Below are 23,554 nucleotides of genomic sequence, written 5' to 3' on the forward strand. Positions count from 1 at the left end.
GGAAGACAGGATTTGATGCCTCCCAATCAGTCGCTAATGAAACGGAGGGATTGACAGCGTGGAATTGATCCTTCCTTTGTAATCCTGTAACAGCGAGACATGTTTGTTTCTGAATCTGTCAGTGGGTTGTATGTAAACCAGGTGTGATGAGGAACCCGTGCGCGGAAAACAAGGAGAACAGTGGTTTCACAAACCTCACAAGGAGGAAAACCTGTAGGGTTTCTATGCCTCCTCTCTTCCCATATCTGAGTGCTCCATGTATATTTTTTCATGAAGAGACAGCAGGATGAGTTTGTTCTGAGAGGGGCGGATACCCGTGGCGGAAACCCTGATCCTTGGGCATGGGTAAGCACCACGAGCCTAAATAATCACAGAATCATAGAATGGTTTGGGTTGGAAGGAACCTTGAAGATCACATGGTTCCACTCCCTGCCCCGGGCAGGGACACCTCCCACCAGACCAGTTTGCTCCAAGCTCCCTCCAACCTGGCCTCGAACCCCTCCAGGGATGGGGCGGCCTCAGCTTCTCTGGGCAACCTGGGCCAGGGTCTCACCACCCTCACAGCAAAGAATTTCTTCCCCAGATCTCATTTCAATCTCCCTTTTTTCAGTGTGAAGCCATTACCTCTCATCCTATGGCTCCCCTCCCTCATCAAGAGTCCCTCCCCAACTTTCCTGGAGCCCCTTCAGATACTGGAAAGCTGCTATAAGGTCTCCCCGGAGCCTTCTCTTCTCCAGGCTGAATCCCCCCTACTCTCTCAGCCTGTCCTCACAGCAGAGGGGCTCCAGTCCTCCCAGCATCTCCGTGGCCTCCTCTGGCCCCATTCTAACAGGTCCATGTCCTTCCCGTGCTGAGGTCTGCAGAGCTGGACACAGCATTGCAGGTGGGGTCTCAGGAGAGTGGAGTAGAGTGGGAGTATCACCCTCTTTGTTATAATGATAACAAAGGGGCTTGGAGAGGTCCGTGCTCCTAAACACCAAGGGCTTTTATAGCTTTACTCCACACTTTCTCTTTAGTTTGTTCATAGCAAAGGCCTCCTCACCTCTTGCTCGGCACTCTGACCTCTCTATTTCAAGCAGGTTATTTATTGCATCCTTCCTCTAAAAAATAATTCTACTGAGACTGAAGGATTTCATTTTGCAGTGCACTAAGGAGGAGCTGCATCAGCTCGTGCAGTTTTAAGAGACCTCAAGTCCATCCTTCGGTTATCCAGTAGAGGACACCTTCGATTACTCCTCCATCAGCTCTCTCATTGAGGCCCACTCAAGGAGAGTTTGTCTAAGGTTTATTCTCCAGCCTGATGCGTATGTGTTAAGGTGAATAGGAATTATATTCACTTCAAGGAGAGATGAGGCCCTTGTGTTGACTACATTATCATTTATACTAACAAAAAGAGCTTAAAATGTTAGCATATTCTTTTGAAAACGGAGCTTTGCATCCTATTAAGAGGAAGGAAACACAACCCGCGGCGCATTATATTTCCAAGCGCCTGTCAAGAAACGCTTACGGCTGTCGCCTGCTTACTGAGCATCCCGCTAGAGGAATAAATTGGGACTCAGTCCCCACGCGCTCATCCCCGAACCAAGAGACAGGAGACGCTGTTCAATTAAAATCTAGCCAAACGCAAATCTTGGATCTGCATCAGCCAGAAACTTGGGGAACTGGGGCATTTCAGAGAGCTGCAAAAGTTTGCTCATGAGGAAGGCGTGAAGAGAAACATGTCTTCTAGCTTGGTTTTGGAAAGCGGGCGAGTTTGGATGAGATTCCCCCAGCTTGCGGCACTGTGGGGTTTGGCCGGGTGACTTCGAGCCTGGCTAGAAGAGAGGAAAAGGAAACTTAATTTAACCTCTCTGATTTGGGAAAAGCACTTAAACACCAGGATTGCATCCTGCTGGTATCAAATGGTTGGTGCAAGGGAATAAACCGAAAATCTTCACTTCCAGGGGGATAAAAGTTTGCAATATATAGCATGTGGCCCTCTTACAGGTACGTCACGAAATAAACTGGCCATGGGGATGGTGCCTCCCATTCCCTAAAGCTGCTCATCCGTCCCCTGAGGAGGCAGTAAGTCCTGCCTGCATTAGTGCAAGCGGAGTCTTTGTTTTAAGGAAAAAAAGAGAGAAAACCCTAAATCCCAAACAGAAAAACTCAAAAAGCCCTTCCCCAAGCAGGGCTTTTGGAGATAAGCTGCTGCTTGGCAATTTGCTAACTTGAACTTTTAACACCAGGTAGTCTTTCTAGAACCAAAATCCACCTTGAGGGGAGGAAACAAGATCGTAAACCAGGCTGCAGAGAGGAGGTGTGCAGGCGCTTCATCAGGCTGCTGAGCTCTGGGCTTTGAGCCTTTTACGGTTCCATCTTCTAGTTTAGAAGGAAATCACTCGTGTGCCCTTCATGCTCTTTGCCAGGCGGACGGGGGCAGCTCCTGTAGCAACTCAAGCTAATTTTTTGGGGTGAGAGTGGATGTTTTTGTTTGGTCAGGGGCTCAGCACGGCATCCTCCAAGACCAGCTTTCCTGAGCTGGAAAACCAGAGAGACTTTTTAAAAGACACCATTTTTATTTCTGTAAAGGCCCCGCAGCTGAACGCGTGTGTATGATACGCCTGCTGATGAGCATATCTGTAAGTGGAGATCTTCAGTCGCTATGAAGCATCACAGATTTGTTTTAGCCAACAGAGCAGGGTTTGCATAGTGGGTGAAACCACCTTCCAGACCTCCACCATCACAAGCTGCAGGAGACAAGGGAAGAAATGACATCCGGCAAGAAATGACATGGAGCAGGCTTTGCCAACAGACTGGATGCATCTTTATTGGCATCTGTGTTAGCTCAGTGCAAGTCCATACACGCTGACACACGCTGCATCTGTCTCCATGAGCGTGAGCGGGTGAAACGAAGATGTCTCACCGTCCTTTCTCATCAACAGTGGTGCATCCAAGATCCCACTGATAGACAGAGCACTGTTCCCTTCCCTGTCCGCTTTGATTAATTTGGTGCCTTATTTCTGGAGTCTGTGAATTTGTCTTGGTTTTGTTCTTCCCCTTGATCCAGAAGTTTCTTCCCTTCCTTTTAGCCACCTTTCTCCTACAAATCCCTGCCCTATCTAGACTGGCCCGACACAGTGAGACCAGCAGGAGATGATGTGCTAAGTCCCTGTGCATTACAGAGCATGAAATCCAGCCGTGAATCCTCTTTACAAGACTCCCGAAACCACTGCCAACACCAATGTACGGGCCGGGGAACCAGCAAAAGCACTGCAGCTTTTGGGCATTTCAGACCCAGCGCTATCAGGAGGGCTTTGGGCTTGCACAAAGTACTTTCAGCTTTAACACAGAGGAGGGAATAAAAGCTCAGCAACAGTGAAGTCTGTGGGAAAGGTTTCTTGTGTGTGCAGTAAGATAATATATGGTAATGAGGACAGCACGGAGTTGCTGTAAGTTACAAGAACTTATCACTGCTCTCTGCTGTTGCGGCACATTCCCGGGATTCGGTCTCGCCAAAGCAGTGTGAATAGATTTATTTTGTATTGTTAGACTGTCAAGCCACTGCAGAGCAACAACTTCCAAATGATAACTTCTCCAGCGTGCAGAAGTTGTGAATTACATGCTTTTAGTCCCCAGCAAACAAATGGGGTGGGTTGACAGCTGCTGTGCAGAAACCTTCCTCCCACTCCCTCTCTGTGCTGCCACGTATGGTCAGCACCTCAGCATTAGCTCCCTCCCACCAAACCCAACGGGGCTGTTATTAAGAATGATATCAATTTATTTCTAGCAGCAGAGCATGCCAGAGCAACCGAGCGTGTAATCAAGGAGAAAAGGGAAGCACTTTCTTACTGATCCCTCGTGTGATGAGTTGAGTTGGTCTGGAAGGACTTTGAAGAAGGGGAGGTGGCCCAGGCAAGGGGATGTGTTGTGGTGGGACAACTCCTTTCCTTGCCTGATGCGTCAACATCTCTTTTTCTGGGGCTTTGGCCCCTGTTGCTGTCTCTGGCAGTGGAGAGTTGAGTTTATAGTGTTGGGGTGAGTTCAGCGTGGAAACCATCCAGCTCTGGCAACCACAGCCTGGCCATGTGGAGCTGGAAAATGTATGGCTGTGGGTGGTGTTTAGCAGTGTCATTGTCTCTAGCTGTAGGTGACACCATGAAAACGTACCCATCAAAAGGGTATCTGCCACAGGCTGGGTACTTCAGCCTTTACACAAGCCACGTGGGCATGGAGATAACTCCTGTGGGAGCAGGAGCTCCTCTTGGATGGGGAATAAAAGGGAAAGACTGAGAATCAGAGCTATGGAGATGAAACACATGAGGAGGCTGGGAGGACAGCCCAGGCTTTTGTATAATTGTTCTCGAGCTTACGGTTAGTCCTGAAAAGGTAAAAGTAATGGCTGGTCCTCGGTGTTCACGATGGAGTTGCCTTTTTTTTTTCCTTCCCATTCTTTTGGCTCTTCTGAATATCTACAGAAGTTTATTTCTTCTTGCAGTGGGTGTTGCACACGTAGGTCTGGTCTGCATGCCTTTTTCTGGATTAATATAATTATTGGGTAGGAGTCTAACTTCACAGAAGCTGGTGTTGCGGTGCCACCTGCCTTGTGGTACAGAGGGACAGGCACTGCCTTGTGAATGCAGAGCTCTGAGAAATAGCATTCAGGCTGGAAAGTTTTGCTATTAATTTTTTTTTTTTTTAATATTCCAGTAGGGTTTGAGACTGTATCAAGAAACTTCTTTGAAAAGGAAATAAACCCATGAATTATAGCACAGTCTTTGCAGAAAGGCAAAAGGAATACAAGATTGTTTAAACGTATTATTTGCTGACCTTGACAGTTTACTTGTAATGTTATTTAAACATTTGGGTTTGCAGGGCGGTGTTCTTATTTATTTATTTAATAAGCTGCCAGCTTACAAATTGCAAAACTTTTGCAGTTCCTCTTATCTTCTGCAGAACCACTGAGATGGCAAAATATATTCTCTGTCTCAACAATTCAGTCTATATTTGCATGAGGAAATTGGAAAGCAAGTTGTTTTTCTTCGTTTGCATGACAATACCCAGAGCGCAATACAATTCAAAGTTTAATTTGTGATAGTTAGTGTGCGAGAAGAATGGGCCCAGCAGTTTGGCTCAGTTTTGTTGCTGATGTCGTCGCCGTTGTAATTAAAATTGATTTATAAGTAAAGGCGAAGAAATCTAAACTACCTGTTTATTCAGCATATTGCTGACCTGCGGAGCACAATAGTTGAGGTCACCGAGTTCAGGTCTCCTACTGGAGACGCTGGAGGAGTTTTGCTGAATTAAGTTTTCAGGGTTGAGCTTCTAATTAGTCAAATATCTCCAAGTGGAAGATGGTGGAAAATATCAGACCCCAAATAAGAGCAGGCAGCAACAGTAGCAGCAGCTGGACCTCCCTGGGCTTTGCAGGACCTGATTGCAGGAGCATGAAGCAGGAGCCCATCGGGACATCCTCACCAGGATGCAGAAAAATGACATGCCAGGAGTGACTTAATCCTTGACTCGTCCCGTTAATTTGGCTACAGCAGTTCGTCGCTGCTGATAACAGCTCAGGGCAGTTAATAAGCGCTTGATTGGATTGAGGAATCCCTTGAACACAGGGAAAACATCTGAAATAAAACTCTGATGGAAGGCATCCCCTGCAGTTTGTTAGCGGTTTGTGTCATGCTGCTGTTGCTGAAGATGGTTTAATGTTTCAGGTGGGGCCTAAAAGTGTGAGCTATGGAGCTTGTGCTCCCAGGTTTGTTTTTGGTTTTGTTTTTTTTTTAAGTCAATGGAAAGAGGCAACCTCAGCGGATGATTTGTCTCAGCTGGAAATAGGCATTTGAGGAGACTTGCCTGGTAAAAGTGCTCATTTCTCTCTTTTGACTGTAAAAGAAATCTCAGGTGACTGAGTCATTCTTCAGTGTCTGACTTGAGGGATCTGTCCTCCTTGCTTCAAACAACTTTGAAGCTTTTCGGTGCTTTCTGAGTATTTTAAGAGGAATTGAATTTCCTGACTTTGGCTGTACGTCACTAGATTAATCCTCGAGCTGGAAGCAATCTGTTTCAAGTGAGGCAGCACGATCGTAATTATGAAGCTGTTGAGACAACAAGAAGTGTTTTGGACAACTGGTTTGGTCACGAAGGAGTTTTGAAAGGCAGATTTAGGCCGGTGCCAAATAGGCTTTGAAAATCCCACTATTTACTCTTCAAAATATGCAGAAGCAGAGATTTTATGAGTAATCCTTGTACTTCTTCAGCACAAAGAAATATTAACATTAGATAGCGATCATCTGACTTTGTTAAAGAGTAAATAAAGCTAGAAAGATTGAACGGTTGGAGAAAACTGTGTAGTGAATGAAAATCCGTTTCACTCGCCCTCTGCAAGCACAGGCCAAGGTTGGAAACAGGCTGAAGTGCTGGTCTTTTTTAAATAGGAGTCACTGAGGAAGAGCTAGAGGAAATGTGTGTACACATCCTTAATGACTGTAGTTACCTTGAGTGTGTTTTTTTCCTGGTGTTCAGGTACTGGGGGTGTCACAGATTGAAAGTTGTTTTTTAGGGGGTGATGTTTATGATGCGAAAGAGAAAAGACAGAGCAGCCTAAGAATAAACCGCTCTTTCAGTGCTGCCTCAGGACTGAGCCTCAGAGATGCTGTTGTGAGGCTCATAAAAAATATTGATAATCTGTGATAAAAGTTCCCCTAAAAGAAGGGATTTCTCCAACCATGGTGCAGCTCCTACCAGTAGTAGGATACAAAGCAACTGCAAGACATCGATTTTATGTTTCCATTAAAAAACAACCTGTAAGGACGTCAGAAGTGTTGGGAAATTGTACCCACCTTCTCCCCTCCATCCCCCCAAAGGAGTCGGAGCTGGGGGTTGCTGCTGCCCATCAGACCCGGCTCAAAAAGGGGAGCTCCCAGTGGAGAGAAGGGAGCAAAAAAGCCAAAAGTTCTTTGCATATCTCTATGTAGCAAGCAATGTTTGCCATTTATGATATTTCAGGGGAGACCTGACTTTATGAAGGATTCATGAGGTTGGCCTCCCGGTATACAGGGTTTTTTTTTCTCCCTGGTTATTAGGAAATATTCAAATACTGCAAACAAATGTCAGTCTGTAGAATATTCATGAAGTCTCCTGTTCAAGTCGGTCCCCCAAGTCACTGCTGGCTGGAATACATCAAGCTAATGCTGATTGCGTACATTTAGGGTTGAATTAAGATATTCCACTAAATAAGTGCCGAACTGCTTTTTCTAGTTTTGAGACTCTGGGAATTGAAAAGGCTCAGACGAGTCCCGGTGAGAGGGAGCTACTAATGGGTGTTGTTTTTCTCTGGGCTTGACCATCCTTTGGTATCAAGGGTGAAATGTATCTCCTCCAATTCTGGCCATCTTATATTCCTGTAGAAACATTTTATTTGGGCTCCCCTCTTTAGTCAACACCAGCAATTATATCCTGAAACATGACAAAATGGCAACATTTTGATACGTTGTGAAAAACATCATTTAGAAACCAAACCAAAAAAACCACCACCACCCAAACAAACCACCTCAGCTTGGTTACGTTCTTTCGTTTCAACATATGCCTACTCCGCTATAATGATTCCTGGTTGCTGTTGAAATAACATTTCATTTCAAAAGGAGAAGTTTCTGATACAAAATTGCCAGAAAAAGGCTGCGCCAACACTTTGAAAATGAATTCGTAAATGCTTTCCGTTTTGGTCAAGCTGGAAACAGTTTTGCAAATAAAATAAGTGCTTCAGACTAAACAATGTTACACGGTGAGAAAACATTTAGGCCGAAAAAGGAAAAGTTTAGCACTTGGCCTAATCCAATTTTTCTTCCTCCTTCTGGGTTGGATAACACACAGCAGAGGCGAGAGAAAGGGACAGCTTGATCCCAGGAGAGAAGATTTAGGAAAGTGAGTGTTTTGAGCCGCCCATCAGAGATGGAATAAAACCCAGCAGCTGGAAGACGAAGCTTCCAAACAAATTCAGGCTAGAAAATAAGCGATACCTTTAATCAGGAGGCCAATTAGCACTTGGCACAGTGTACCAGAGGTTATGGTAGATTCTTTGTTATTGGCAAAGTTTCAGTGGAAACCAGATGTTTTGCTAAATCCCGGTGCTGTAGCTCAAGCGGGCGTTAACACGGGGAAGCCCTTGTGTGCTCTTGAGGCCAGAGGTTGAAATAGCTGATCGCTGTGGTCCTGCAAACATCAAAAACCTGTGGATCCAGTCTCAGGTAGTTTGTGGACGCTGCTGTGACACAGGTTTATAATAAGAGAGCTTTGCAATACCTTTCTGTATTGCAAAAAATACCTTTCTGCTTGCTTTTTAGTACCCATCTTTAGCATGCAAGCCACAGGGAGAAATAATTACATTTAATAGAAACGGTGGGTTCCCAATGAAGATGTACAGAGGCTGTACACAGTGTGCTCCTAATGAACAGAAATGTCAGGCCAAAATAATAGATGAGAAGGATTATATTCTCCAAGGTGTATTGTATTATTACCCTGCCTTTTTGTTCAGTTGTCTGGAGATACCGTGCTACAGCTGGAGGCTGGTGTTGGAGGGGAAAGACCAATGAGTTGATGGAAAAGAAGGGAATCCCACACTGCTTTCAAGAGATGCTAATTAAAGGGTTTAATCTAGGTTTGTTTGCTAAGCATTCCGAAGAGGCACCAGGAGTGGCTGGGAGGGGAAGATGCCTTTGTTTGGCCACCACAATCCCAGAGTGAAGATGGGGAGAACAAGCTCTCCTGGGGCTGATGTGATACCTCCAGGTGGTGGGAAGGCAGGACAGGTCTCCCTTGCTATACAGCCCTCCTCCCCTTTTCATGGCCTCGGTGTCCCTTAGCCGTGGAGCTCTCTGGAGCCTGCAGTGGGACTGTGGGAAGCACTGTACTTTCTGCAAGTGGAGGAATTCACTCAATTTGGAGGAATTCAGCCCAAGAATTCACAGCTCTTTGCACTCCCTATGTCTCCTCCTGCTGCCCCAGCTCATGATACTGAAATGCTTCGTGTCAGCATGAGCTTATGATGCTGAATTTGCATGAGATGCTTTGCAAGCTGCAGTTCTTCAGCCAGTGCACCTACTCAGAATAAAAGGCAAGAGATCTTAAACTTTACTGCTAATTTTTCACTCCCTGTAAAAATTGCTGCATAAGGATATTTGAAGAAGTCATTGCCCCCTGTAGATGTTATCACTTAATTTTTTTTTTTTTTTCTCTTAATAAAAGCCAGGCATGAAAGTCACTAGCTGAAAACAGCCGTGTCGCGTGCTGCTGGTGTCTCACAACAGCATTTTTTAAGATCATAGCTCATAACCACGGGGAGAGCTCTCTGTGGAGGGAGTGAGAAGTAACTTTCTGTTTATAGCCATTTACCTTCGGCTGTAATGTATTTAAGAAGGAAAATTGCCACTTACACTTGCAAAGCAAATTGGCTTGCGCTCAGTAATAGCTTTCTAAGGTCTGTCTAGGAAAGGTCGTCCTGGAGACTCTGCACTCTGCAGAACTCAGTCCTGATGGCCAGGAGGGACATCGTGTGGCCCCAGGCTGTGATTTTTCTTTTCCATATGTGAAGACCTCGACACCACCATGCTTAGGATCCCCAGGTTTCTCCATCATTGTTGCATCCTGGCTGGGACGCAGATTTCTCCTTGGTGTTTCCTTATTAGAGCAGGAGCCCCCCAACATGAAAACCCCCAACTTGTGTCAGGCAGAGACCCGTTGGACTGCATTTTAGCCTTCCCTCCATCATCTCCCACTTTGCAGATGCATCAGCCTCCCGTGTCCTGCTGCAAAAAGGGCCCATGTTCCATTTTAATGTTATTAGCCATTGCCTTGGCAACAAATATAGATGTTGTGTTTGCAATAGCACCGTTTCACAGGTCCCTGAGGAGTCTTTACCCTTGAGTGCATTTAGTTGATAGCGAAACCAAAGCGAACGTAAAACAAGCAGGTTGGAAAAGAGGCAGTGGCCTTTTTTGCTCCAGTCGGGCTCCAGAAGTGCAAATTATCAGGTCGGGTAATGTAACTGACTGTCATCCTGTGTGTAAATCTCACCCACTTATCTGTCCTCGCAACTGTAAAACAAGCAGTGTCACCAGCTAGTAAAAGCCACCGTTGTGGCAAAGCTGGCAAAGCAATTATCTTAACAACTTAATCAAATAGCAGCAACGGTAATAATCCAACTATGTGTTTGTTTGTAAGTATCCTCACCTTTATCAAGGCATCAATTTTGGGGAGCAGCAGGAGACAGGAGAGGAGGTTTTGTTTTCGGTGCATGAAGCAAAACCATCTCAGATAATTGGGGTTTGGGCTGTGGGCATCTGGCCTCCGAATGCAACCCAGGAATCACTGCTGGCTGCCGCGCGCCTGGTGCAGGGATGTTCAACACCTTGGAAAAGAGACTAAAACATCCCTGAGAGTTGTAAGGCAAGGACAAGAGGGTGATATCTGGAAGATCTAATCCTGAGAACAGGGACCAAGTCACGATAGCAGTGGCAGGAGCTCGGATTTAACAGGAGTGCATGTGTTGCCATGTTAATTGGACAGGAAGAACTTGCTTCCAGTGGTCCAGCAATTCATCTCTGCCTTGGGAGAGAGCAGCGGGCTTCTCCTTCTCCCTTGGCTTAATGCTGCTTTTCATCTGCCTAGTCCCTTTCTGTGTTTTCCTCTTGTCTTGCGCCACCTACTTAAACCAGGACTTCGTGAGGCCAAAACTGGCATTACTTTTAATTTCAATAGTTTCCCTTGCAGCGATGCCCCGATTTCATCTGTCTATCTCAGCCGAAACAACAGCCAAAATGCATTTTCCAAACCCCACACCGGCAAACTGTGGGATGGCACCTTCTTTTAGACATTTTCTTCCATCAATCCATCACTCACAGCGCAAGAAAAAGGTCTCTTTGGAGCCCGTTGCATCATTAAACTTGAGTGTGATCAGGCCTGTGCAGCCAAACGCTGGAAAGGGGAGTTTCATGGATGGTTCCTGTAGAGTATCGAGGAAATGCCCTTGTCGATGGCCAGAGGAATGAGTGTCACGCCAAAGATTCACTAATGGACCCTGCTAAAAGGATGCCTGGGGCTCATTATGGTGGAAGTAAAACTTGAAGGTCAAAGTGGCATGGAGTGATGTTGTCGGGCTTAAGAAAGAAAAGAAGAAATAAAATGTATTGGAATTGCCTTTGGTCTATTTTGGGATTCTGGGCACAGCAGGCTCAGAGGGCAAACTTCTCATAGGAGGCATGTTCCTGATACTCCACCGCTGCTGAATCTTAATCGAGATGATGTTTGTTCCCCCTGGCAGATCTTCTCTATCAGTATTAGGTTTTTCAAACAAACATCCTAATGAAATTTTCCCATTTATTTCAGCTAAATTTTCCTTATCACCATCTTGTAGCCTACGCTGTATTTTTCTTGTGAGAAGAACGTTGTCTTCCCCCTTCTAATGGGGCACAGGAATAAGAAACTTGTGCTGAGGTGGGAAGATGTGGGCTATATTTTATTTTCTTTGGCTGCAGAGAGAGGGGTCACTTTCCTTTACCCGGCCTCTTTTTATGTCTTGCTTTTTTGGTGTTGAGTTTTTTCCTATTTCTTCTTTCCCTTTAACAGTGAGTCTCATCATCCCTTGTCAAGTTTGGTTGAGATTCACCAGGAAATTCAAAAGTACTTAGGAGACACTGATTGATGGACCAACAGGGCTGTCAAAACAGCTTAAGAAAATGAGGCTAAAACTAAAGGTAATAATTAGTGAAATAGATAAGAAGGAAAGAGGCTGGAAGGCTTTCCAGCTGCTAGACCTTGTGGGGATCATAAAGGCAATCCAGCACCTGGAGTAGAAACTGTTAGAAAATGAGCTGAAGAGGCCCTTCTGCTGAAAACTTTGAGACAGACAAAGTTTGACATTGTTTTCATCATACGCCAAATACTTTGGGGGGAAAAAAAAGGTAGAATATTCCCCTGGAAAAGGCTTTGATTGATGTACCTTGAGAGTTGTCATTCAAACGTACCATACCTTCGTCTTCCTCTGTAAACGGGCCTTTGCTGCCGCCTTCTCTCTTCTGCAGCGCTTGGGCTGGCAGGGCTATTAGGAAGGTAACGCCGAGGCTAAGGGAGCCCCAAATCACCTAGGGATTTGCAGAGTGATGTGTGAGACTGACAGGCACATTCCTGAGGATGGTTAAAAGGAAAGGTGGGTTTATGTCAGGTTTTTTCCCACCAATTGATGATGTTCTGATCAAGGAATATAAGATCGCCAAAGGCAATACAGGTTGTTACAAGCTGATGAATTGGAGGTTTGTAAAGATCTGGGGAGCCCACAGAGGGTCTGAGCAATGCCTCTTCCAGCACATCTCTTTCTTGACCGGCTGAGCGTCTCCTGCTGTGTGTGGATGGGTAGCAAAAGCCTGCATCTCTCTCATAGATCTTTAAAAGAAACCCAGCATATAGTGCACGCCCCAAGGGGTGTGAAGTAAGGACTGTTGAAGTAAAGATGGAGGTGAAGTGGCAGAGCGAAGGCAAACACATCTAGGAATAAGGATGGAATACCTGGGGACAGCACAGGAAGGTACCAAAACCAGGAGAGCCCTGGTTTGGGGCTCGGATGCGCAGGCAGGGTCTGCACAGGCTGTTTTGGCGTTGCTTTTCCCCTGCAGCACTCATTAGTTAATTTGGTTTCTGTGAGCGCCGGATGGGAATACCAAATTCTTGGCAAAGTTTTGCAGGAGGAGCTCCTCCTGCCCTCGCGGTGCTGCGTGGCTCTTGCCAGTGATGGGCACGTCGAAGTAGGTACCGAGCATGATGGAGAGCCTTTACACTTGACACCCGTGTTTATAAATATGTATCTACATGCAGAGGAATTGTCTCAAGCTGGTCAAAACACAATTATTTCATTTTCCTCCCCATTCAGGATTGTTGTTGTTTAGGAATAAATTGCCGCCGCTGCTGCTGATTTACAAGCACAGGAATGACGGCATGAAATGGGCTCAGTGAAGTGATTTTGAATTTCCACTACAATTACTCTTCTCTTCAACCATATGATTCCCTCTTTCTCGCATGCACCAGCCAGGTCCCAGTTTTGTTTTGCTGGCTGCTGTGTGCTGCCACCCAGGGAGCTTTGCCTGCCCCAGGGCCCGGGGCTGAGCATGCGGAAACAAACCCGAAGCGCTAAATTGCACTTTAATAACGGAAGCTGGCAGAGAAGGTGTGTCCCCAAATCCCACTGCACTGACACCAAGGGATGTTGACGCTCTGGCTTCGGTGGTGAAGTCAAGAGCTAAGACCCTGGGTTTGTGTACAACCTGTGTTGTATTTACTTACTAACCACTGGGTAAATCTCTTCTTGGAACCTCAGTTTGCCATTACACCCTGGATAAGGTCTTTTTAAGTTCAGGCAGATGGGTGAGACTTTGTGTGTCACTGTTAAAGCTCTTCATGGCCCAAAGGGCAACCTAGTTATTGCGAAAGGGCTGTAGGGTTGGTAGAAGTTTGTCTCCTGGTGTCTTTTGTGGTCTTCTCTGGCTCATTTGGCTTCCCCAGGGTCACATCTGGAAATGGGTTAAAAATCCCATGTTCAGGTTGGCGGCTGGGGGATACTCTCATGGGTATATACTTTACTCCAAGTGAAGTGATTTAAGTGAGCAGGGAAATAATTTAGAGCAATTCAGCTTTCTCTGCTGTTTCTTGGTTTAGTTTGGCGTCGCGTGTGTCCCTTTGCATCCCTTTCCCCCCTTAAGTCTTTCCTTCTCTTTTACCAATGTCTGCAGGAGCTCTATAGCCCAAAACCACCCTCCTGACCCTTTTGGATGGTGTTACTAATTCAGGTCTATTTTCTCTATCTTGAATTGTTTTATGAAAGGTATGTGCTGGGGATTCTAAAGTTATTAACAAAAATCTGAGCTCTGGTAACATAGTGCTAATACAAAACTACACCAGCTACGCTGAGCTCTAAATAGTACAATAAATGTGAACATCTTGGGTAATGTGATTTATTATTGGCAGCATGAATAGGAAAATAATAAAACAATATAATGATTCTGTAAGAAAAACGAGGTTTTTTATTATTATTCATACTTCGAAGCTTGTTTACAAGGCAGGAATGAGGTCAGACTCTTAAACAGAGCCGTTGATGCCAGATCCTCAACTTGGTGCGTATCAGGAGACGTAATCCCCTTTCCCCCAAGTTCATTTGCGTGGGGAATTAGGCTCCCCAGTTTCATTATCGCTAATAGACCTTGCCTGTTTCCAAGTGGCGCAGGGTATTGGAGTGCCGAATTGATAACTGAGCCTGCACAGCTTGATGGGCAAGTTGTTTTTCCCTGCCTGGCAAAGGGAGCGATGGTGTTTGGAAGTGGGATTTGTTGGTTTAGCTCGGTGGGGCAGAAGCTCAGGCTAAAAGATGGGGTTTGGTGGGACTGGAATGGGGAGGGGTGCAGTGGGGAGAGGAGGGGTAGGCAAAATGTTGTGGGGAAAAGAGGCAGCGCTTGAAGGGCTTTTGCTCAGAGGGAAACTGAGGCACAAAGAGTTGTTGCGGCGGATCTGGGATGGGCTGTCAGCAGGACCTCGGGCTCCATCCAGAGGTGGTCCATCAGGATGAACAGCCTGGCATGGGGGTTGTAGGGCAGCACTGTTGACACTGGCACCCCCAACACCCCCTTTTTCTTTCCTCACCATATCCTCCTCTTTTCCCAGGGATAAATGAGCCCATCGCCTTTCCTCAGAAGTGTGTGGTGCATCCTGCGACTTCCCAAAAAAGGCTCCATCCATCTTTTTATTTTGCATTCCACTTCTTGCCCAACGTGTCAATATTTGACAGAGACAGGGCTAAGCAACACTTATTTTTCTCTTTATTTTGCATCAGCCCAGCTGCACTCAAGACCAATTGGATTTTCCATTACTGTGGCAGGTTACGATCCTTTGGTTACTTTTCCTGTAATTTTCATGTTTGCCTTTTAATATTTCTTATGAGATTGAAAGCTTCGGATAAGAGGTTGTAAGCTTTTGCTCAGCGTGTTACAGAGGAACTACTTGAATATGAATGAGGTGCGAGGAGGGTTGAGAGATCCCAGGGCTGGCGGCTGCTCTGTGGCTGTGCGGATGAAGGGAGGTGATGGGGCTGAGCGCGAGGAGGATGGAGCCCACAAAGCAGCATCTACAAAAAAGCATTTCTTAAGGCCCAGCTGTGCTAAATCTCCGCACCTTTATAATGACAGCTTCTGCTACTGTCAACATCTCCCATGTTTTTCAGTAAAGTAATTCTTTTAGATGCTTCATATGTAGATAGATTTCTATGTAGAGATTTATTTATTTATTTATTTATATAAAAATATATATCTATATCTATTGTCAGCCGGTATTACAAAGAGCATAAAACACATCTCTGGCTCCTGCGTGTTCTGCTCAGTTGGGATCATGCAGCAGGTACGAGAACAGAAATGAGCCAAACGCCATCATTTTCCCTCTGCGGGGGGCGGGACTTGTGGGGCACCGATACAGATGGATTCATCGCTGTTTGAATGGCTGTGGGATTCTGCTGGTGTCTGTAGGATTTCAGATAATTCCTGGATGCTTTGGTAGAGAATGTGCATAACTGAGCATTTATGGCACCTTATTTTCCTCCATATGGAAAAAAAAAGTACTCTGGGCTTTTTTATCAAGTAACTGGAGACTGGAGACTGGTGCTGGAGACTGTCAGCTCCCTTGCCTGCATCCCTCTGGAAAACAGGGGCTTGTGGAACTCCTGATAAAAAGTTAGATAATGCCAATTATCTTGCTTAAATGTCATTAAATGCTGCCGCTGACACTCAGCTAAACCCACCCCCTGTGGCGTTTCACAGGTGGTGACAGAGCAGCATTTCACTCGGTGGGAGAGACCAAGCCAGGGAGGGATGTGGTGCCGGGCTGCAGGAAATCTCTGCCGTGGGACCCAGATATTGCATTTAGATGTAGTTGCTATCATTAGCTCCCTATTTTATAGTACTCATCAGTCTTATTCCCCTGCCAGAAAGTCTCAAATGTGCTGAGGAATATTCAGGCCTCTTTTGGCAAGCGTCAGAAATAAGTGGATAATAAAACACACCTTGAAAATATTCTCCATCCTATTATTAGGCACTTTCTTATTATACTTGCAAAGAAAAAAAATCCAGTTATAAAGCAATACGCTTTTCTATATTGTCAGTGCATCGTGTCCAGACACTTGCAAAGAAAGTCTTTCAATAATATTCTCACTATTGTTTGTGGATTGGCTCCATTAATCAGTTGTTCATTGCCTCAGCTACGTATTTCCAGGAGTTTGCGCCGTTTAAATCCCCCTCCTTCCCCGCAGCTTCCTTTTATGCCCCCATGAAACTTTGAAAACGCCTAAACCACCGCTTCAGCAGGAAGGAGAGGAGACAGATCTGCAAAGATACCTGCTCTCCTTTTAGAGAGAACAAAAGCTCCCCGGAATAGCAGCTGTTATTTACTTATCTCTCATCAGCAGATTTGACCTAATTTTGGTCTCCCCTCGCCTTTGTTTCAAACACCTGGTTGCGGCATCGCCAGCGGATCCCACTCCTTTATAGCGGCTGCTTTTATTTGATGGGGGAGGCGGGGGGAGACGGGCAGCTCCTGGAAGAGCTGAGCTGCTGCGATTGCGGTGTGGCTGCCTGGGGAACTGAGGGGGGGCTGCAGAACAGACACCCCCCATGTAGCTGTTAGGAACCCTACAAGAGACTGCCTTTAGTATGTTGACATGTATGCCTTGCATGTAATAACAGGCATGTTATAACGTGCTGCCATATGTATGTATCTGCTGAATGGTGACCGTGTCAGCTTTTGATATATCTCATCAAGCTCAGTTTGCCTCAGGTGATGGCACCTTGCTGGCCATCAGCTCCTATAAATGCACCCAGAACATTATATCTAGTGAGCCTGGCTGACATAGAATCATAGAACGATTTGGGTTCGAAGGGACCTTAAAGATCACTCAGTTCCACCTCCTGCCCTGGGCAGGGACACCTCCCACCAGACCAGGTTGCTTCAAGCCCTGTCCAACCTGGCCTTGAACCCCTCCAGGGATGGGGCGGCCTCAGTTTCTCTGGGAAACCTGGGCCAGGCTCTCATCACCCTCAGAGTGAAAAATTTCTTCCTGAGATCTCATCTCAATCTCCCCAATTTCAGTTTGAAGCCATTACCTCTTGTCCTGTTGCTACATGCCCTTGTAAAAATTCCCCCCCTCAGCTTTCTTACAGGCCCCCTTCAGAGGCCAGAAAGCTGCTGTAAAAGTCTCCCTGGAGCCTTCTCTTCTCCAGGCTGAATCCCCCCAACTCTCAGTCTGTCCTCACAGCACCTCCATGGCCTCCTTTGGCCCCTCTCCAACAGGTCCATGTCCTTTTGATGGTGGTGGCCCCAGAGCTGGAGGCAGCACTGGAGGGTGGGTCTCACAAGAGCAGAGCAGAGAGGCAGAATCAGTTCTCTCAACAAGAGCTGAGGCTTGGTGGTAGACACCCAACTCACTTTAGCATCAGCTCACATGGTAGGAGCTATTACTTGACCTCGGAAGCTGCCCGGCTCTCTCCAGCGCTGCCTGAACAAATGTAGCCACAGATTTGTTATGGATCTCCATTTAAAATAGCCTATGGCCCTCCTGTGCTCGCAAGGAGGCAGCCAGGAAGGGAGATGCACTGATGAGAAATGCGGGGGCCCTAAATTCATTTTTCAAAGATGGCAAGCAAAGCCGGTGATTTATCTGCTGTCACTCCCGTCCGAGCAAACCTTCCCCACCAGGTGAGCGACGTAGGAAGTGTAGCTCACCAAACACACGAAATACAATGAAGCCCTGTCACATTTCCTCACCAAGAGCTGACATTTATTTTGAGCCCTGAAAGTAATTAACAGCACTGACTTGAAAAAAAAGTAATGAACCTCTCCCCCACAGAGTCTCTAGGGTCTGTTAGCCAACTTTCCTACCCGTCTTGTGCACTGCCCATGAGTTTTTATGCCCGTGGCTCCCTCCATCATCTCTGATTTATTACCTTCAGAATGGGACCTTCATCTCCAGGGCTCAGCAGCTCCAAACTGGCTTTAGAGAGACCTTTGCTGTCATTGGGAAAGACCCACCCATCTGGCTCAGCATTGTGATTTTCGGAAGTATTAGGTCCTGTTGGGCTCCCTTGAGGTGCTTACCCATCCTTAAGGGAGTCTTCTCCGGGGGTGGCTGGTCACAAGCGTTTCTGGTAGATGTTTCAGCAGTTTTAGGAGGGTTGTGTGCTGTAAAAGCCACCTCTCCCTTCATCTATTTGGGAACCATGTGATATTGAAGCCGGTGCCACCAGGCAATAACTGCGCTTCAGCTCTCATTTACGTAGGTCAACGAGCAGCCCTACGTGCCCTCAACCATGATACGGGATCAACCTGGGCAAGCAGCAAAGCCAGGGTGAGATCTGCAATCTGGGCAGAGGAGACACTTTCCTCTCAAATTAGAGGGCTTTGAGGGGGTAGGAAGCCAGGTAAATATCTCATCACTTATGAAGCTTAAAAAAGGAGGGAAGGGGAATGCAGCAGAAGCAAAACAATGTCTTATTACATTGCATGTATAGATTGGAGAGAGACTAAAATGTTCCCAGGATGTGCATGCACTGAAACCTTGTGGTGCAGAGAAGTCCAGCATTCTTGGAGGCTTAATTCTGTTTTCACTTTGTTGGATCTGCAGAGGTTGTAGTAATGGCCCATACAGCACAGGGTACGTCCTTCTCTCCCCATGGTCCCTCCAGCGGCACTAAAGCTTTTTGCAGGCTGAGCTGGGGCACGCTGTGGGAGGGAGAGGAGCCGCAGCTGGGTGGAGGTCAGCACGTTTAATGCATGTCATTTCTGTCCAGCCATGGCGAGAAGGGGAGGTTTAAAGTGTGACAATGTTGTGGTCTAGTTGTAATGTTGAATTCTGAAGCGATACAGGGTGTTTGGAGATCATGGCCAATGTACTGCACTTTTAACATTAAAGGTCTTTTTCACTTGGTCCCCTGTGTTGGAATTAAGGTCTGACACACAGTGCCCAGATGCTCCAGGTTGGCGTCTCCTGTCGGCTTCGTTTTCATAAAGCTGTGCCAATAGAGCGGCTGAGTATCAGCAGGAAAATAAATTAGTAGCTAGCGCACCCCAAATAAAACTAGGGCTCTTTGTTCCTGTACCATTACTGTTTTCTAATAAGGATGCAGAGAAACCATGCCACCTTCCAGGTCACTCTGTGTGCACGGAGATGACTGTTCTTCAGGCAGATTGGGTGGGAGCTGCATGAGCCAGGGCTACCCTCCTTACCGGGTCATCCTTGGTCACCAGCTTCGCTGGGAAATCAATCAGAAAACTCAAGATGCTGTCAAATGGGGCTGATAGTTCTCCATCTCTGTTGTACCTAGAAATAACGGGAATTTTTATATATACTTGGTTGGGGTTCAACCAAAATGGGAAAGCAATCATCTACCGGTGTATGGTTTGAAGGAACTTCAATCTTTTCCAGAAGATTGAAGGCGGTGGCCGTGGGCTCTGGTCAAATTCTAGATTATTTTAACTGCAGTGCTTTTCTCTGAATCCCTTTTTTTTGGCAGTTTCAGATGGCTGAGTTGTTCTTGACCTCCTGCCTTGAATTCTCATGGTTTGTTACTGCTCATCGTTAAAGAGCTGCTGTGCTCTACACCAGAATCAATGCAGTTCAGGACTAGGTAAATGAATCCTGTAGATAGTCGATTATAAGCACTTTGGGACACTTCTGAGTGTAAAGAAGTTATATAAATGCAAGCAGTTATCTTGTCATTTAGATAGTGAGATGAATAGGCTCTTTAGAAGTACCCAATAGGTATGGATGGTTATTGCTATTGAAAACCTTCCACCTGATGATTGGTTTAATTACCAAAATTATTTCAGAAGCAAGTTCCTGAAGAACCTCCTTTCTTCCTCCTCAATGGCAGCACAACCTGGAATCGGATTTTGCCATTACAGCTGAATGCCAGGAATCTTGCTCTTCAGTGTCGTCACAACATCTGCCGAGAAGGCGACCTGGTGGTACCTATGAGAGGAACGACCCCGTGTACACCATATTTGCTCAGATTTAATGGAAATTATAGTTATGGGACCAGATTCTCTCTGCTTTCCCCTTTTCTTGTTGAGTTGGGTGCAAAGCCTGCACTGCAGGTTGGGTATCCAAAGCCAACTTTGTGTCTTCATTAGCCCAATCAGTCAAACATCATGAACAACCCTGTGATTTCTCATCTCCTTTAACATAATGAAGTGTGTGAGGTACTTGTTAATTTATTACCACTCAGATCAATTTTATTAATGCTCTTAATTTGCCAGCAATAGGGGTGGACTTTAGGAGAGGGGGTTACTTTTAAATAAAAGAAAGGTGATATTTTACTCTGAAAAGAAACACAAAACACTGCGAGACTCGTGATAAATCATGTGCTCGACATCATCACCGCCGTGATTGAAATTAATGGGAGTTACGAGGCGAAATTCCCCGTCATCTCTTGCAAATCTCAACTGGAGTTTGCGTTCTCAACCACCAGCTTTGTGCATTGCTGCATTGAGCCCGTGCTCCTGCGCTCGTTCTTCATGTAAAAAGGGCCCTCCAGCAGGCTGTAAACTTTACGACGTGATGGAAAAAAACGGAGCTAAAATGTAAGCTTTTTGTCATCAACAAACGCAGCCACTTTGGGGGCTCGGCAGGGACGATCGGCTGCAAAAGGGAAGGAAAGTAAAAGCAACGAGGTCTTCAGTCACTTACAAAAGATGCAGAGCGGCAGAGTCAGTTCGGAGAGAGGCAATAACCTCAGAGTTGCTCTCCTGGCTCTAATAACCCAAATGTTCAAGGCAGTGGGTTGTATCTCATCAGGAACGGAGCTCCTCCAGCAGCACCGCATGCTCACTGCTGTGCTGGTGCACGGGAGTCAGTAAAGGTCCTTAATGAAGCATTATTTCATCCAGTGCTGCTTGCGGAGTCTCCTGGTTGCATATGAGACAACACGGCATATACCTAATTGGAGGACCTTCTTTTTCCTTCCTTTTTCTTTCTTTTTTTTGTTTTCTTTTCTTTTTTTTTTTTTTTTTTTTTTTTCTTTCCGGAAGGTACCTTCTTTGCAGGTAACGAATCGATCGCAGATGGCAGAACGCCAGATCCTGCCGTGCCTGTGACTGCCGTAAAAAATTTAAGATGACAAGTTGCGTGAAACTGCCTGTAATGAACCATCCTCACCATTACCTGCAAGAAAGCTTTTTCTCTCTCTTTCCCCCTCTGTGCGCAGGTGCACTCCCTTTGTTTGAATTATCCCGCGGCATCGCTGGGGTTTTTAAGACCTCTTTGTACCTTTTAGAACATACAGAATCACAGAATCTTCATGGTTGGAAAGGACCTTTGAGATCATCGAGTCCAACCATAGACACACACACAAAAAAAACCCCAACCCAACAATCTCGGGCACTAGAGCATGCCCTGAAGTGCCACGTCTACACGTTTCTTAAGTACCTCCAGGGATGGTGACTCCACCACCTCCCTGGGCAGGCTGTTCCAGTGCCTGACCGCTCTCTCTGTAAAGTAATTCTCCCTAAATATCTAATCTAAACCTCCCCTGCCGCAACTTTACACCATTTCCTCTGGTCCTGTCATGATTCCCTTGGGAGAAGAGGCCAACACCCCCCTCTCTACACCCTCCTTTCAGGTAGTTGTAGAGAGTAATGAGGCCCCCCCTCAGCCTCCTCTTCTCCAAATTAAACATGCCCAGTGCTCAGCGCATACCTTCGGCTCAAATTTCTTAAAACTTGAAGCAGGCATCAGGGTTCTTACCCAAAGGGGCACCAGCCCTCAAAAGCCATGGAGACATGTGGAGAAACATCATATTTTTCCCGTGGGCTCTTGAAGCCCTTCTGAGTCAGGCGGTGCTGATGGACAAGGGCAAGGCCAAGAAAAAGGACTGCAAATACAGGAAGGAGAAGTCATCAGTGGGGAGGGAAAGAGGGTCTCAGAGTCTGCTCTGCTCAGTTTCTGTTATTGAAAGCGGTTTGGAGGGGAAGTAGTTTTTTATTTTCTGAGATTTCTTTTCACATCTCTACTGTAAGCACGTTCTGTCTGTACATGCAACATAGATGGTTGAGTAAACTGTGGCATATGGGATTGGGTTTTTTCTCCCATAATAGTGGTTGAGTTGATGGTAGATTATGTTCTTTTATTATTTCCCCCCCGCCCCTCTCCCACAGAAAATAAATTGGTTTTTTTAGCATGGGCTCTTCAGCAGGAACTGTCTGTTTTCAATCAACCATTTGAGCGCATCAAAGAAAGAACATATTGCTAATTTTGGCCAAAATTTGATGGCTTGTGTTTAAACCAAGCGTTCCTTGCTCTTGAGACCTACCAGCTTGCAGTGAAACACTTGCAGAAAAAAATGTTGATGTAGTGAAATCCTCAGTGCCTCCATTGCTTTTTGCTGAGCTTTCTCATGGAAGCAAATTTCCCAACGAGCTGTAAACGTTCATTCCTGTTCCCCGTTCATGAATTATCCAGTGCTATTCCAGTGCCTCGTGGCAGAGCTCAGTCACTGAATAGGCGCTGTCATGAAACACTCCAGAACTGTAATTAATAGCTCAACCTGCAGAAAGAGCTTAAATTTAGAGCTGCAAACTCTTGTGCGCTCCTCAGATGCTCTGCCTGGAGTGCAGCCTTCGCCTCCTCTGCTGTGGCTGCTGGGTGACCTGTGCCACTCAGCTCTGCTTCTCTTCCCTAGCAGGGTACAGATAAACACTTGTGCCAACTCACAGCCAGAAAATAGCAAGGATTTCTATTCAAATTCGAGGAATAGAGGGAATTTGTGAGAGGCGCAGCCAGGAAATGGGACTGAATTGCTTCCAGGGCAGAACTTTAGGAGGATCAGGGAATATGGTATGGCCTTTTTTTGCCTTGGTCTTTTGGGAAAATGAACGGTTTTACCTAAAAGTTCAGAAGGGGACACACTGGGAAGTGCTCATAGGCTCATCGAACACAGCTCTGTTTAGTCAGAGACGTGGCATAACTCCTGCTGCCTGGTGTGGGGTGCTCGTTGGGCACCCTGACCTCTGCCAGCCACCTCCCTCCAGCCCCTCCTATGGCTCCGCTCCTGCCCATGGCCTCACAGAGCAACGAGCTGCACAGGGACCTTGCAAAATGCCCCCCTCAGCCCCCCATTAGAGGATGAGACCAGTCCAACAAGCACACGGGTGCCACTCTCCCTCCCCTCGCCCCACTGTGCCTTGGTGTGGGAGACCGTGCACTTAATCCAGCCAGAGCTGTCATTACTGGTGTTACAGCACCAGAGCTGCTACGGCATCATCTGCTGCGGCTTCCCACTGTTTGCAGCCATCCCACGAGCAGGAGGGATGGAGGAAAGCCTACGAGAGGGGGAGGAGGTGTTGGCAGTGTCCCATCCCATACAACATGGACAGGACAATCCCTCTTCTTCCTCCCATCCCTCTCACAGAGGATTTTCCTGTCTCTCTTACCCTGTGGCTTTTGCAATAGCCCGTCCATGGTGTCTCAGCAACACTGTACCTCTTCCTGGCTCTGTCT

This window comes from Numenius arquata, chromosome 22, assembly GCF_964106895.1.
Source record: "Numenius arquata chromosome 22, bNumArq3.hap1.1, whole genome shotgun sequence".
Classification (NCBI taxonomy): domain Eukaryota; kingdom Metazoa; phylum Chordata; class Aves; order Charadriiformes; family Scolopacidae; genus Numenius; species Numenius arquata.